General features: G+C 45.5%; 2 long non-coding RNA genes across 2 annotated transcripts; both read right to left on the bottom strand.

Annotated features, from left to right (window-relative positions):
- Positions 1–991: 991 nt before the first annotated feature.
- LOC144584600 (uncharacterized) lies at positions 992–2,692 on the bottom strand. Its single transcript, XR_013538960.1, has 2 exons — positions 1,525–2,692; positions 992–1,485 (listed from the first exon to the last, which is right to left on the bottom strand). It is a non-coding gene; the product is annotated as an uncharacterized LOC144584600 (long non-coding RNA).
- Positions 2,693–8,820: 6,128 nt separating this feature from the next.
- On the bottom strand, positions 8,821–10,818 carry LOC144584602 (uncharacterized). Its single transcript, XR_013538962.1, has 2 exons — positions 10,190–10,818; positions 8,821–9,379 (listed from the first exon to the last, which is right to left on the bottom strand). It is a non-coding gene; the product is annotated as an uncharacterized LOC144584602 (long non-coding RNA).
- Positions 10,819–11,880: the final 1,062 nt, after the last annotated feature.

Genomic DNA, 11,880 nt, shown 5'->3' with positions numbered 1-11,880 from the left:
AGAATGGGTGGGTCGTTGGGGGGAAGAAAGGGAGGGAAGATGAAGATTCCTTTCGCTTCCAGAAGGAGGGCCCATCACAAAATACAGGTTTGATCCTCCATTGACCAGACATTGGATTCCGGAGGGTCTGGAGGAAGCCCAAGCGTTGAGCTCCCGCTTTGGCCGCCTAATGCAGGGTTGATCTGTGGATGCTTTGCCCACCTCTTGTTTCAGAACTCGCCCCATTGCAGGGGGACGCGAGCACAACCCTGCAATCAGCAGCGGAAGCTCTACAGGACCACGTCCATCAAAAGAGGGAAGAGCTTCAGGACGACGCCACGCGTGGAAGCCGCACCACTCAGAATTCAGCCACGTGGTACCGGCGGCTACTTGGTTTTGGCCGGCACTAAGTGTACGTATGTGGTTCTAAAACGGTTTTCTATAGTGTTAAAAGCCAGGGTTGGTTTTACATGGCGTTCCTGAAGTACTCCACCCAGGTGTTGTGGGAGAGAAGGCCGAATAACCAACTCTGGCCGCGGCGGTGGTGGTGGAGGAAGGAGCAACTTGAGGGGAGGTGGAGGTGGCGGGGAGGGTTCAACAGCAGCACAAGAGGAGAAGGTAATTTCTCCTTTTTCACAACCGTTTTTCTGTGAGCTCCTCCCGAAAGGCAAACCTTGGACACGCATCGGGGTTGGACTGGAGCCGGGAAAGTGAGGGCACCGGGTTACTCCACAAGCAGCCTGAATGGAGACCTTTTTCCTTGTGTGATCACACCGCTAGATCCTTAGAAAGAAGCGTTAATGTGCTTCATTGACAAAGGGGGGAAGTGAGCTCAAACGTTCCTTGGAAACATCAGAAGGACCCTCCAGGGCCTCTCCGCAGACTTTCCATTGCTTTCTTGCTCTTTTCTTCCTCCAGGCCATCCATCGAGAGCAAAGGCTTCACCCCATGAAAGATAACCTCTACAGCCGGGCATTCGCCAACCATCGGACGAGATCCAAGAACTGACTCGTGGGACTGGAGGAACAGGCCGACGGATTCGACGTTGAGAAAAGAAGGGAGAGGCTCAGGTTTGAGGGTACCAACTCCTCGCCATTTCTCAGATCCTCCTCTGGCCTAGAGAAGGTCAGGTAACGAATGAATTCTGCAGGTTTGGTCCACCGCTGATCTTCTCTGAGGAACTGGAATCCGTCAGGGATTGAAGACAGCTCTTCTTCCTGAATGTTCTTTTGTTGAAGAATTATTTAGATCATTGAAGAAAAAAAGCCAAAGCAAAGGAGATGCACAACCATAGGTTAAAAAAACCATAATAATAAGATGAAGACAAACTGAGGGGGATTAAACTTTCTGGTCACACTGATCAAATAAACCCAGACAAAAATCAGAGGTTTCCAATTTGGTACAAAAAATATATATAGATGGTTGTTGTGGGTTTTTCCCATCCCTATCTAAATTCCTTTCCTAAACCTTTCCTTTCCCATCCCTACCTAAACTCTTTTCCTCCCTCTTTCCTTTCCCATCCTTATCTAAACTCCTTTCCTAAACCTTTCCTTTTTCCAACCCTGTGTAAACTCCTTTCCTCCCCCTTTCCTTTCGAATCCTTATCTAAACTCCTTTCCTCCCCCTTTCCTTTCCCATCCCTATCTAAACTCATTTCATCCGTCTTTCCTTTCCCATTCCTAACTAATCTCCTTTCCTCCCTCTTTCCTTTCCCATCCCTAACTAATCTCCCATCCTCCCCCTTTCCTTTCCTTTCCCTTCCCTAACTAATCTCCTTTCCTCCCTCTTTCCTTTCCCATCCCTAACTAATCTCCCATCCTCCCCCTTTCCTTTCCTTTCCCTTCCCTAACTAATCTCCATTCCTCCCCCTTTCCTTTCCTTTCCCTTCCCTAACTAATCTCCTTTCCTCCCTCTTTCCTTTCCCATCCCTAACTAATCTCCTTTCCTCCCTCTTTCCTTTCCCATCCCTAACTAATCTCCCATCCTCCCCCTTTCCTTTCCTTTCCCTTCCCTAACTAATCTCCTTTCCTCCCTCTTTCCTTTCCCATCCCTAACTAATCTCCCATCCTCCCCCTTTCCTTTCCTTTCCCTTCCCTAACTAATCTCCATTCCTCCCCCTTTCCTTTCCTTTCCCTTCCCTAACTAATCTCCTTTCCTCCCTCTTTCCTTTCTCATCCCTAACTAATCTCCTTTCCTCCCTCTTTCCTTTCCCATCCCTAACTAATCTCCTTTCCTCCCCCTTTCCTTTCCTTTCCCTTCCCTAACTAATCTCCTTTCCTCCCTCTTTCCTTTCCCATCCCTAACTAATCTCCTTTCCTCCCCCTTTCCTTTCCTTTCCCTTCCCTAGCTAATCTCCTTTCCTCCCCCTTTCCTTTCCTTTCCCTTCCCTAACTAATCTCCTTTCCTCCCTCTTTCCTTTCCCATCCCTAACTAATCTCCTTTCCTCCCCCTTTCCTTTCCCATCCCTAACTAATCTCCTTTCCTCCCTCTTTCGTTTCCCATCCCTAACTAATCTCCTTTCCTCCACCTTTCCTTTCCTTTCCCTTCCCTAACTAATCTCCTTTACTCTATCTTTCCTTTCCCATCCCTAACTAATCTCCTTTCCTCCCCCTTTCCTTTCCCATCCCTAACTAATCTCCTTTCCTCCCTCTTTCCTTTCCCATCCCTAACTAATCTCCTTTCCTCTCCCTTTCCTTTCCTTTCCCATCCCTAACTACTCCTTTCCTCCCCCTTTCCTTTCCTTTCCCTTCCCTAACTAATCTCCTTTCCTCCCCCTTTCCTTTCCTTTCCCATCCCTAACTAATCTCCTTTCCTCCCCCTTTCCTTTCCTTTCCCTTCCCTAACTAATCTCCTTTCCTCCCTCTTTCCTTTCCCATCCCTAACTAATCTCCTTTCCTCCCCCTTTCCTTTCCCATCCCTAACTAATCTCCTTTCCTCCCTCTTTCCTTTCCCATCCCTAACTAATCTCCTTTCCTCCCCCTTTCCTTTCCTTTCCCTTCCCTAACTAATCTCCTTTACTCTATCTTTCCTTTCCCATCCCTAACTAATCTCCTTTCCTCCCTCTTTCCTTTCCCATCCCTAACTAATCTCCTTTCCTCCCCCTTTCCTTTCCTTTCCCTTCCCTAACTAATCTCCTTTCCTCCCTCTTTCCTTTCCCATCCCTAACTAATCTCCTTTCCTCCCCCTTTCCTTTCCTTTCCCTTTCCTAACTAATCTCCTTTCCTCCCTCTTTCCTTTCCCATCCCTAACTAATCTCCTTTCCTCCCTCTTTCCTTTCCAATCCCTAACTAATCTCCTTTCCTCCCTCTTTCCTTTCCCATCCCTAACTAATCTCCTTTCCTCCCCCTTTCCTTTCCTTTCCCATCCCTAACTAATCTCCTTTCCTCCCCCTTTCCTTTCCTTTCCCATCCCTAACTAATCTCCTTTCCTCCCCCTTTCCTTTCCTTTCCCTTCCCTAACTAATCTCCTTTCCTCCCTCTTTCCTTTCCCATCCCTAACTAATCTCCTTTCCTCCCTCTTTCCTTTCCCATCCGTAACTAATCTCCTTTCCTCCCCCTTTCCTTTCCTTTCCCTTCCCTAACTAATCTCCTTTCCTCCCTCTTTCCTTTCCCATCCCTAACTAATCTCCTTTCCTCCCCCTTTCCTTTCCTTTCCCTTCCCTAACTAATCTCCTTTCCTCCCTCTTTCCTTTCCCATCCCTAACTAATCTCCTTTCCTCCCCCTTTCCTTTCCTTTCCCTTCCCTAACTAATCTCCTTTCCTCCCTCTTTCCTTTCCCATCCCTAACTAATCTCCTTTCCTCCCCCTTTCCTTTCCTTTCCCATCCCTAACTAATCTCCTTCCCTCCCTCTTTCCTTTCCCTTCCCTAACTAATCTCCTTTCCTCCCCCTTTCCTTTCCTTTCCCTTCCCTAACTAATCTCCTTTCCTCCCCCTTTCCTTTCCCATCCCTAACTAATCTCCTTTCCTCCCCCTTTCCTTTCCTTTCCCTTCCCTAACTAATCTCCTTCCCTCCCTCTTTCCTTTCCCTTCCCTAACTAATCTCCTTTCCTCCCTCTTTCCTTTCCTTTCCCTTCCCTAACTAATCTCCTTTCCTCCCTCTTTCTTTTCCCTTCCCTAACTAATCTCCTTTCCTCCCCCTTTCCTTTCCTTTCCCTTCCCTAACTAATCTCCTTTCCTCCCTCTTTCCTTTCCCATCCCTAACTAATCTCCTTTCCTCCCCCTTTCCTTTCCTTTCCCTTCCCTAACTAATCTCCTTCCCTCCCTCTTTCCTTTCCCATCCCTGACTAATCTCCTTTCCTCCTCCTTTCCTTTCCTTTCCCTTCCCTAACTAATCTCCTTCCCTCCCTCTTTCCTTTCCCTTCCCTAACTAATCTCCTTTCCTCCCTCTTTCTTTTCCCTTCCCTAACTAATCTCCTTTCCTCCCCCTTTCCTTTCCTTTCCCTTCCCTAACTAATCGCCTTTCCTCCCCCTTTCCTTTCCTTTCCCTTCCCTAACTAATCTCCTTCCCTCCCTCTTTCCTTTCCCTTCCCTAACTAATCTCCTTTCCTCCCTGTTTCCTTTCCCATCCCTAACTAATCTCCTTTCCTCCCCCTTTCCTTTCCTTTCCCTTCCCTAACTAATCTCCTTCCCTCCCTCTTTCCTTTCCCTTCCCTAACTAATCTCCTTCCCTCCCTCTTTCCTTTCCCATCCCTAACTAATCTCCTTTCCTCCCCCTTTCCTTTCCTTTCCCTTCCCTAACTAATCTCCTTCCCTCCTTCTTTCCTTTCCCTTCCCTAACTAATCTCCTTCCCTCCCTCTTTCCTTTCCCTTCCCTAACTAATCTTTCCTCCCCCTTTCCTTTCCTTTCCCTTCCCTAACTAATCTCCTTTCCTCCCTCTTTCTTTTCCCTTCCCTAACTAATCTCCTTTCCTCCCCCTTTCCTTTCCTTTCCCTTCCCTAACTAATCTCCTTCCCTCCCTCTTTCCTTTCCCATCCCTAACTAATCTCCTTTCCTCCCCCTTTCCTTTCCTTTCCCATCCCTAACTAATCTCCTTTCCTCCCTCTTTCCTTTCCCATCCCTAACTAATCTCCTTTCCTCCCTCTTTTCTTTCCAATCCCTAACTAATCTCCTTTCCTCCCTCTTTCCTTTCCCATCCCTAACTAATCTCCTTTCCTCTCCCTTTCCTTTCCTTTCCCTTCCCTAACTAATCTCCTTTCCTCCCTCTTTCCTTTCCCATCCCTAACTAATCTCCTTTCCTCCCCCTTTCCTTTCCTTTCCCTTCCCTAACTAATCTCCTTTCCTCCCTCTTTCCTTTCCCATCCCTAACTAATCTCCTTCCCTCCCTCTTTCCTTTCCCTTCCCTAACTAATCTCCTTTCCTCCCCCTTTCCTTTCCTTTCCCTTCCCTAACTAATCTCCTTTCCTCCCTCTTTCCTTTCCCATCCCTAACTAATCTCCTTTCCTCCCCCTTTCCTTTACTTTCCCTTCCCTAACTAATCTCCTTTCCTCCCCCTTTCCTTTCCCATCCCTAATCTAATCTCCTTTCCCCCCCTTTCCTTTCCCATCCCTATCTAATCTCCTTCCCTCCCTCTTTCCTTTCCCATCCCTAACTAATCTCCTTTCCTCCCCCTTTCCTTTCCCATCCCTAATCTAATCTCCTTTCCCCCCCTTTCCTTTCCCATCCCTAATCTAATCTCCTTTCCCCCCTTTCCTTTCCCATCCCTAATCTAAACTCCTTTCCTCCCCCTTTCCTTTTTCCACCCCTATCTAAACTCCTTTCCTCCCCCTTTCCTTTCCCATCCTTATCTAAACTCCTTTCCTCCCCCTTTCCTTTTTCCACCCCTATCTAAACTCCTTTCATCCCCCTTTCCTCCCCCCCCCACTTCCCATGCTCTTTTGAGCAATGACAGAGTTCCTATTCCAGTCCTCTGAAGATGCCGGCCACAGAGACTGGCGAAAGGTCAGGAATAACAACCTTCAGAACATGTCCAGAGAGCCCGCAAAACCCACAACAACCATGTCACTCAAGATTTAGAAATCTGATCCATTTGTAAACTTTATAAAGAAGAAAAGACTAATAATCATATCAATGAAAAAGAAAAGTGGAAAGGGTGGTTTCGCCAGGAGCTTTTCTCTTATGATCCCAAGGTAGACCAGATTAGTCCCCCTCCGAGTGCCTTTGTACTTTTCTCCTGGAAATATTGATTTCTCTACAGGAAAAGAGACCTGAGAGCTGACATGAAATCGCTCCCTTTTCTGCCCAGAAGTAGGGCTGTGTATTTGACAAAGCTTTCCTGAAAGCATTAGTTCCATCATGCATTGGCTTCTATGGGTGCCTTAGAAATCAATCCAAAGGTCCAGCGGTGGACAAATCTGCAGACTTCACAAAACCCTTTGGGTCTACTTTGAAAAGGATCTGAGGAAGAGGTGATAGGTTGGACCTAAAAACCTAACAAAAAAAAAATTGCCGACTCTTCACCAAATCTTTGTTGTTTTCTGTTCAGATGTTAACGGATGGGGTTGGGAGTTAAGCAGAACCAGAATATGATGGACAACTGATCAAAGGGATTGTAAACACCTGAAAAGTTTCTGGAAGACCAAAGGAAATCTTTTTGGGTGAGGTTACAAATTGCAGCCAGGAAACCCCAAACCAGAAAACCCTCTGCGCGACAGGAATGAAGACGACATCCCACAAGAGCCTGTAACTCCTAGCAAGAGACCTCCAGCTTAAAGCCTCTAAACACAGCTTGAAGATGAAAAAAAAAAGTACCCTCTGTCCTCAGTGGAGAAGAAGAAGAAGACGTCTCACGAGCAGTCCTCGTTTTGCACAACAAGAGATCTACAGGGTGAAGCCTCAACATACAGCATCTCTCTGAAACAATAAACTACCAGTCAAGAAGGATAAGGTTAAGACGTCCGTATCATTTTTCATGTGAATGTGTACGTTATTATAGAGAATGTATTCAAGTTTCCCACCTTGTAAAACGGCTATACTTTTGATTCTTCTTTATTAAAATGTGATACAGAAGTTTTCACAAATTTGAATGCAGTCTTGTTTTTTGTTAACTTTGTGTGAAAGAGGGATTCTGTCCTGCGTTGATTACTGAATTTCACCACCTTGGGGATTAAATACGTAGAGTTTGCTGATCTGAAAGAGTCCTGGCTGAGATCAGACCCTGGGGCGAAATCACAAGGCCCCCCCCCCCGTCTGCTCTCTCAATCTCCTTGGAGAACAAGCTTGGCCAAGCCAAGGCCTTCTGGGCGTCCGGGATTACAATTCTCCCGGTCCTCAGCCAGCATGTCACCCATGAATACTCACAATGCTTTCCCACACTTTGGGGGAGGCTCTTATGTCAAAGCGAAGTGGAAAGATCAAAGAATAATCTAGTAAAACGATGCTACCTGGAGACAGGACACATTTTCTGTGACTGTAGAGAAATTCAGTCCATGCAGCCCTTCTGTGCATACAATGTATGCCCCACCACATGTACAAAAGAAGATCTAACATCTAGCCAAGATAAAGCAATCTAAGTTGAACACTTCTGGCCAAAATAATAATAATTTTTTTTAAACAAATCTCTAATTTGGAGAACTGTCTGTCAGATCTGCTTGGACCTGGGTTTCTGCCTTGAGCTGGAGGTTGGACCCGATGGCCTCAGAGGTCCCTTCCAACACCGTTGTTGTACGATTCTATGAAAAGATCATCACAAGAAGTGGGTGAATGGGTCACAGCTTGAAAGGAATGAATTAAAGGTCATGTTAATCTGTAGCAAGTGATTTGGGGCAACATGCAAACATAACTCCTTTCTTTTTTCTTTCTTTATTCATGTCAGAGAGTTGAACGATTCAAAATTATGAATTTATATGAAATACAGTAAAATTAAAACAAATTGAAATGATAAGATAATTAGACCCTTTTTAACCAGACGTGGGCTACTTCAGTAGCATTATCTCAGCCATTTGCCAGCTCTTCCTTTGTACACGTGTTGGGGAATGAATTGTATGCACACGTGGGCTTCGTGGACTGAATTTCTCCACTGTCAAGAAAAATGGCCCGCTATCCAGGTAGCCCCAATCTGACTTGATTGTTCCTACCTTGGGTCTTCCAACTTCATTTTATTTATTTATTTATTTATTTATTTATTTATTTATTTATTTATTTATTTATTTATTTATTTATTTATTTATTTATTTATTTATTTATTTATTTAATTAATTATTTATTTATTTATTTATTTATTTATTCATTTATTTATTCATTCATTCATTTATTTATTTAACTTATATGCCGCCCACACTTTGGAGTCTGTTCAGGAGCTTCCAGGGGGCCCGCTAACTTCTTCCATACAAAAGTCTTGTTTTCAACCCTCTTGCAGGGATGGCATTGTGGGAGACTGCCAGAAGCTCCCGGGCATCAGCCCGTCTCCCTGCAGGTGGATGTCCCACCTCAAAACACCTCAGCACTCAGCACCGGCCACTCACCCAACTATTGGGGCTGGAACGATGCAGCTCCAGGATGCCCCCGGAGAGGCACGGGCATGCCAATAGCAGGGACGTTTGAGAAAGGGGGCTCCAGCAGCGAGGAAGAGGAAGAGTCGAACTTCTCTAGGCAGGGCTGTCAAAGGAGGTGAGGTGGGTGGCTCTTATGGGGAGGACTTTTTCAGCCCTGGGGGGGAGACCCTCCTCCCAGTTCTGCCCTTCCTAGGAAGGCCTCTTTCTTCCCTTGAGGCATTGTAATCACTCAGTTGCTAAGAGTGGTGTTCCTTTCTAGAATCGGGGATCAAGAGAGTTGTGGGGGGGAACCTCAGGGCTCTGGAGGGCACGGGTAGAATGGCCGAGGGTCAAACGAGGCCTCCTCCATTGTTGATTTAATTTCATTTTATTCCAAATATTCAAAGAACAGAAAGTTGCTCCCCTCTCCACCCACCCCCAACCCACCCCCAATTATATTTTACTGTTTGGTACATATCAACTATAACTATAAAGTATATAAAATATATAAAGTTTAGAATAAAGACTCTGCTGAGGCAAGACATTCAGATGTGGTTATAAGTATGCTACTTCCTGCCAATAAGGGATTTCAAGGGCTAGGGTCAACTATAGAAATCAGCAACCATTAGACCCAAACAAGAGTCCTTGAGAAGAAAAACAAATGGCAGGGCTTCGCTGTCGTACGTCAAAGAAAAATTAGACCAGTCGTGCTCAGCTGCTTCTGCTTCACCAAGCTTCACGGCTGAGAATGGTTGGGTGACACTGATTGTCCCGTTGGTTCGCTGTGCACCTCGGGAGGATGAGGTGGAGACGGGTGGAGCTTCTCAGGAGGAGGGCCATGAGGGACCTGAGACACTGTAGACTCCTCTGTGGACTCAGAAGGCTCCAAGTGGTCTTCATCCCCTGCAGTCTCCTTTTTCCTCTGTTCTTGCTGAGGGAAAAGAAAATGGAGAAAAGGGAGATACTAGGAGCAACAGGAATGGTTTCAAAAGGCTTTGTGCTCGCTGACCCACCTGAGCGAACTACGAGAGGGCTTCACACCACAAATGGGTCTCTGGACAGGGAGATACGCTCTTTCCTATCTAAGCTAGGATACCCTTGTGATCTCCTAACCATGTGTTGATGAGGAAGTTCTGTGTAGGCCATTTTCACTGCCTGCCATTTTTGCATTTAGATTCCGTCTCCCCTCACATGCCCATCTTTCTTCTTCTAGTTAATGGGGTGGAGGCATACATTTAGTTGCCCCGTTTATATGAGACTTATTGTATGTCTGTCCCATCTTTCTTTCAAAAAAACCACCAAAAATTTTCAGAGTACTGCAGTCTGAATGCACATCATCACCAAGTTACCCTCACAAACTATCCTGGGAGGTACGTTAATCTGAGGAGATAATTAGGTGAAGATCACCCAGCAAGCTTCAGGACAGAGTGACTACATTCAGCTGGATGTCCAGCCCTGGAGTCAAGAAACGCTGATCACTGGACTTCATGAGCAATTAAATATCTTTTTAAAAGTTCTTCCAGAAAAAGAGCAGGAGCTGTACTGAATGAAGCAAATCTCTTCCAAATACACCCCAGCTTCTAAGAATGTGGCTAGAAGACTCACATCTCTCCTTTTCTTTATAGGGTACATTCTTTTTTGCCTCCTCTATTCATTTAGTTCAACCTCTCTTCTGCTGCTCAGGGTCAAGTTTCTGTCCCCAAGATTTGAAAGAGACAGACGTCTCCGTTTTGAACCTCACCTCCTGATCCTGCAGCCGCCTCTTGTGAGCCATCTTACAGAGTTTGTGGAACTTCTTTCCATCCAGTTCAATAAATTTGGACACAAATATCCACAAGTGCCTCCCAACTCCCTGGCTACAGTTTTCAGAGAGACTTTGATGCATTATCTAATATTGCCACCCGGCTTCCCCAGAGACTGGCAAAGCCAGAATAAAACCATGCAAACTGAGAGAAGTCATGCAAACAGGTTTAAATGAGAAAAGCAAAATGTAAATAGATGGAAGACATTTACTTCTGTATAGAGGATACAGAGCAGAGGTTGCCATGGTGCAGAGGCACATGTTCATACGGACAGCACTTTTGTTGATCTGTGCAAGCAGGTACGCACCAAAATATAAACAAAATATAAAACAGCAGAACATGTGAACAGCATCCTTGAAGGTGCCCTGTTTTGGAGATGGGAGCAAGGAGGAAGGGAAGGTCTACCTGTGGTGCTCCAATGGTGATAAACAGACCACCAACGCATGCAGACACCCCAGTTGTTAACCCATATGCAAGTGAATCATGTGAGGGCAGCCAAAAGGGCCTCTGCTGGTGTAAGCAGGAAGAAAGGGATAGACCCTGTCCAGTTCTGTGCAACAGGTATCTTGTGTACCTTCTCTCTTTTGTCCTTTGTTTTTTTTTCTCTCCTTCCTTCCCCTTTTTACTCGCAGTCCCTTTTTCTTTGCCTTCCTCATCCTCCTTTGTCTTCTGCTTCTTTCTCACAGGACTTTGATCCACTCCATCCACCTAGAGAGAAGAGAGGGACATCCAACCCATCAATTCATATCAATCATTTCTCATCCCTCCTTTCCTCGGAAAGAACCCAAGGAGGACAAAGCCAATCAACGAAAAGCATTCAATTAAAAACAATGATACTGCTTTTAAAATTGGAAGGCATCCAGTGAAGCAAAAAGAATGCCTTCTAGCCAAACTTCAGCTGCTTTGCCAAAAATCTTAGCATACAAAAAAAATTTAAGCTGAGTTCCTCAGAACGTCTTCCACAGACTGCTTGTCTGATTGCCAAGGAGGAGAGACTCCATTCCCATGCTCATCCCTGTTCTCCTTTTGGGTATCTTTTCTAATCACAAATGTTGCTTTTGCACCGCATACCATCCTCTGGAGGTCAGGCAGATTATTTACCTACAAAATGTTGGAAAGTCAAATTGAAGTAGATAAAAAATTATAGATGGAATGGAGGAAGTTCATATTGTAGCAATCACTCCACAAGCCAAACCTCCAATAAGCTGCTGGAAAACTCCAGTCTCTCTTGCCTCTGTCTGTGTATTGTGAATTAAGACTCCCCAACCAGCAAAAGCAGTTGATTTAAAGAGCTGCTAAGGAAATCATTCTACACAAGGACTCATTTCTGAATAAATATGGATGGGAATGTGCTGCTCGTTGCCCGTATCAGGCTGTGCTTCCTTGACAGGTCAACCGTGATCCCGGTTCCTGGGATGGTTGGGGCACTCCAGATGTCTTGGGCAGCAACTCCCTATAGCGATCGCAAAAAGTCAGTGTCTAGCGAAAAAATTGTCATGCGGGGTAACTGTCTAGCGAAGCACCACTGTAGTTCAATTCTGGCCTTGCTTTACTCTAATAAGGTGTGTGTTATTTTGCCATGTTTGTATTACCTTTTTACCCACTCACATTTTTGTCAAGTCCACAAGCA

The sequence above is a fragment of the Pogona vitticeps genome, chromosome 12, assembly GCF_051106095.1.
Source record: "Pogona vitticeps strain Pit_001003342236 chromosome 12, PviZW2.1, whole genome shotgun sequence".
Classification (NCBI taxonomy): domain Eukaryota; kingdom Metazoa; phylum Chordata; class Lepidosauria; order Squamata; family Agamidae; genus Pogona; species Pogona vitticeps.
Note: the sequence above shows the minus strand (reverse complement) of the source record. Positions and strands in the feature narration are given on the sequence as shown.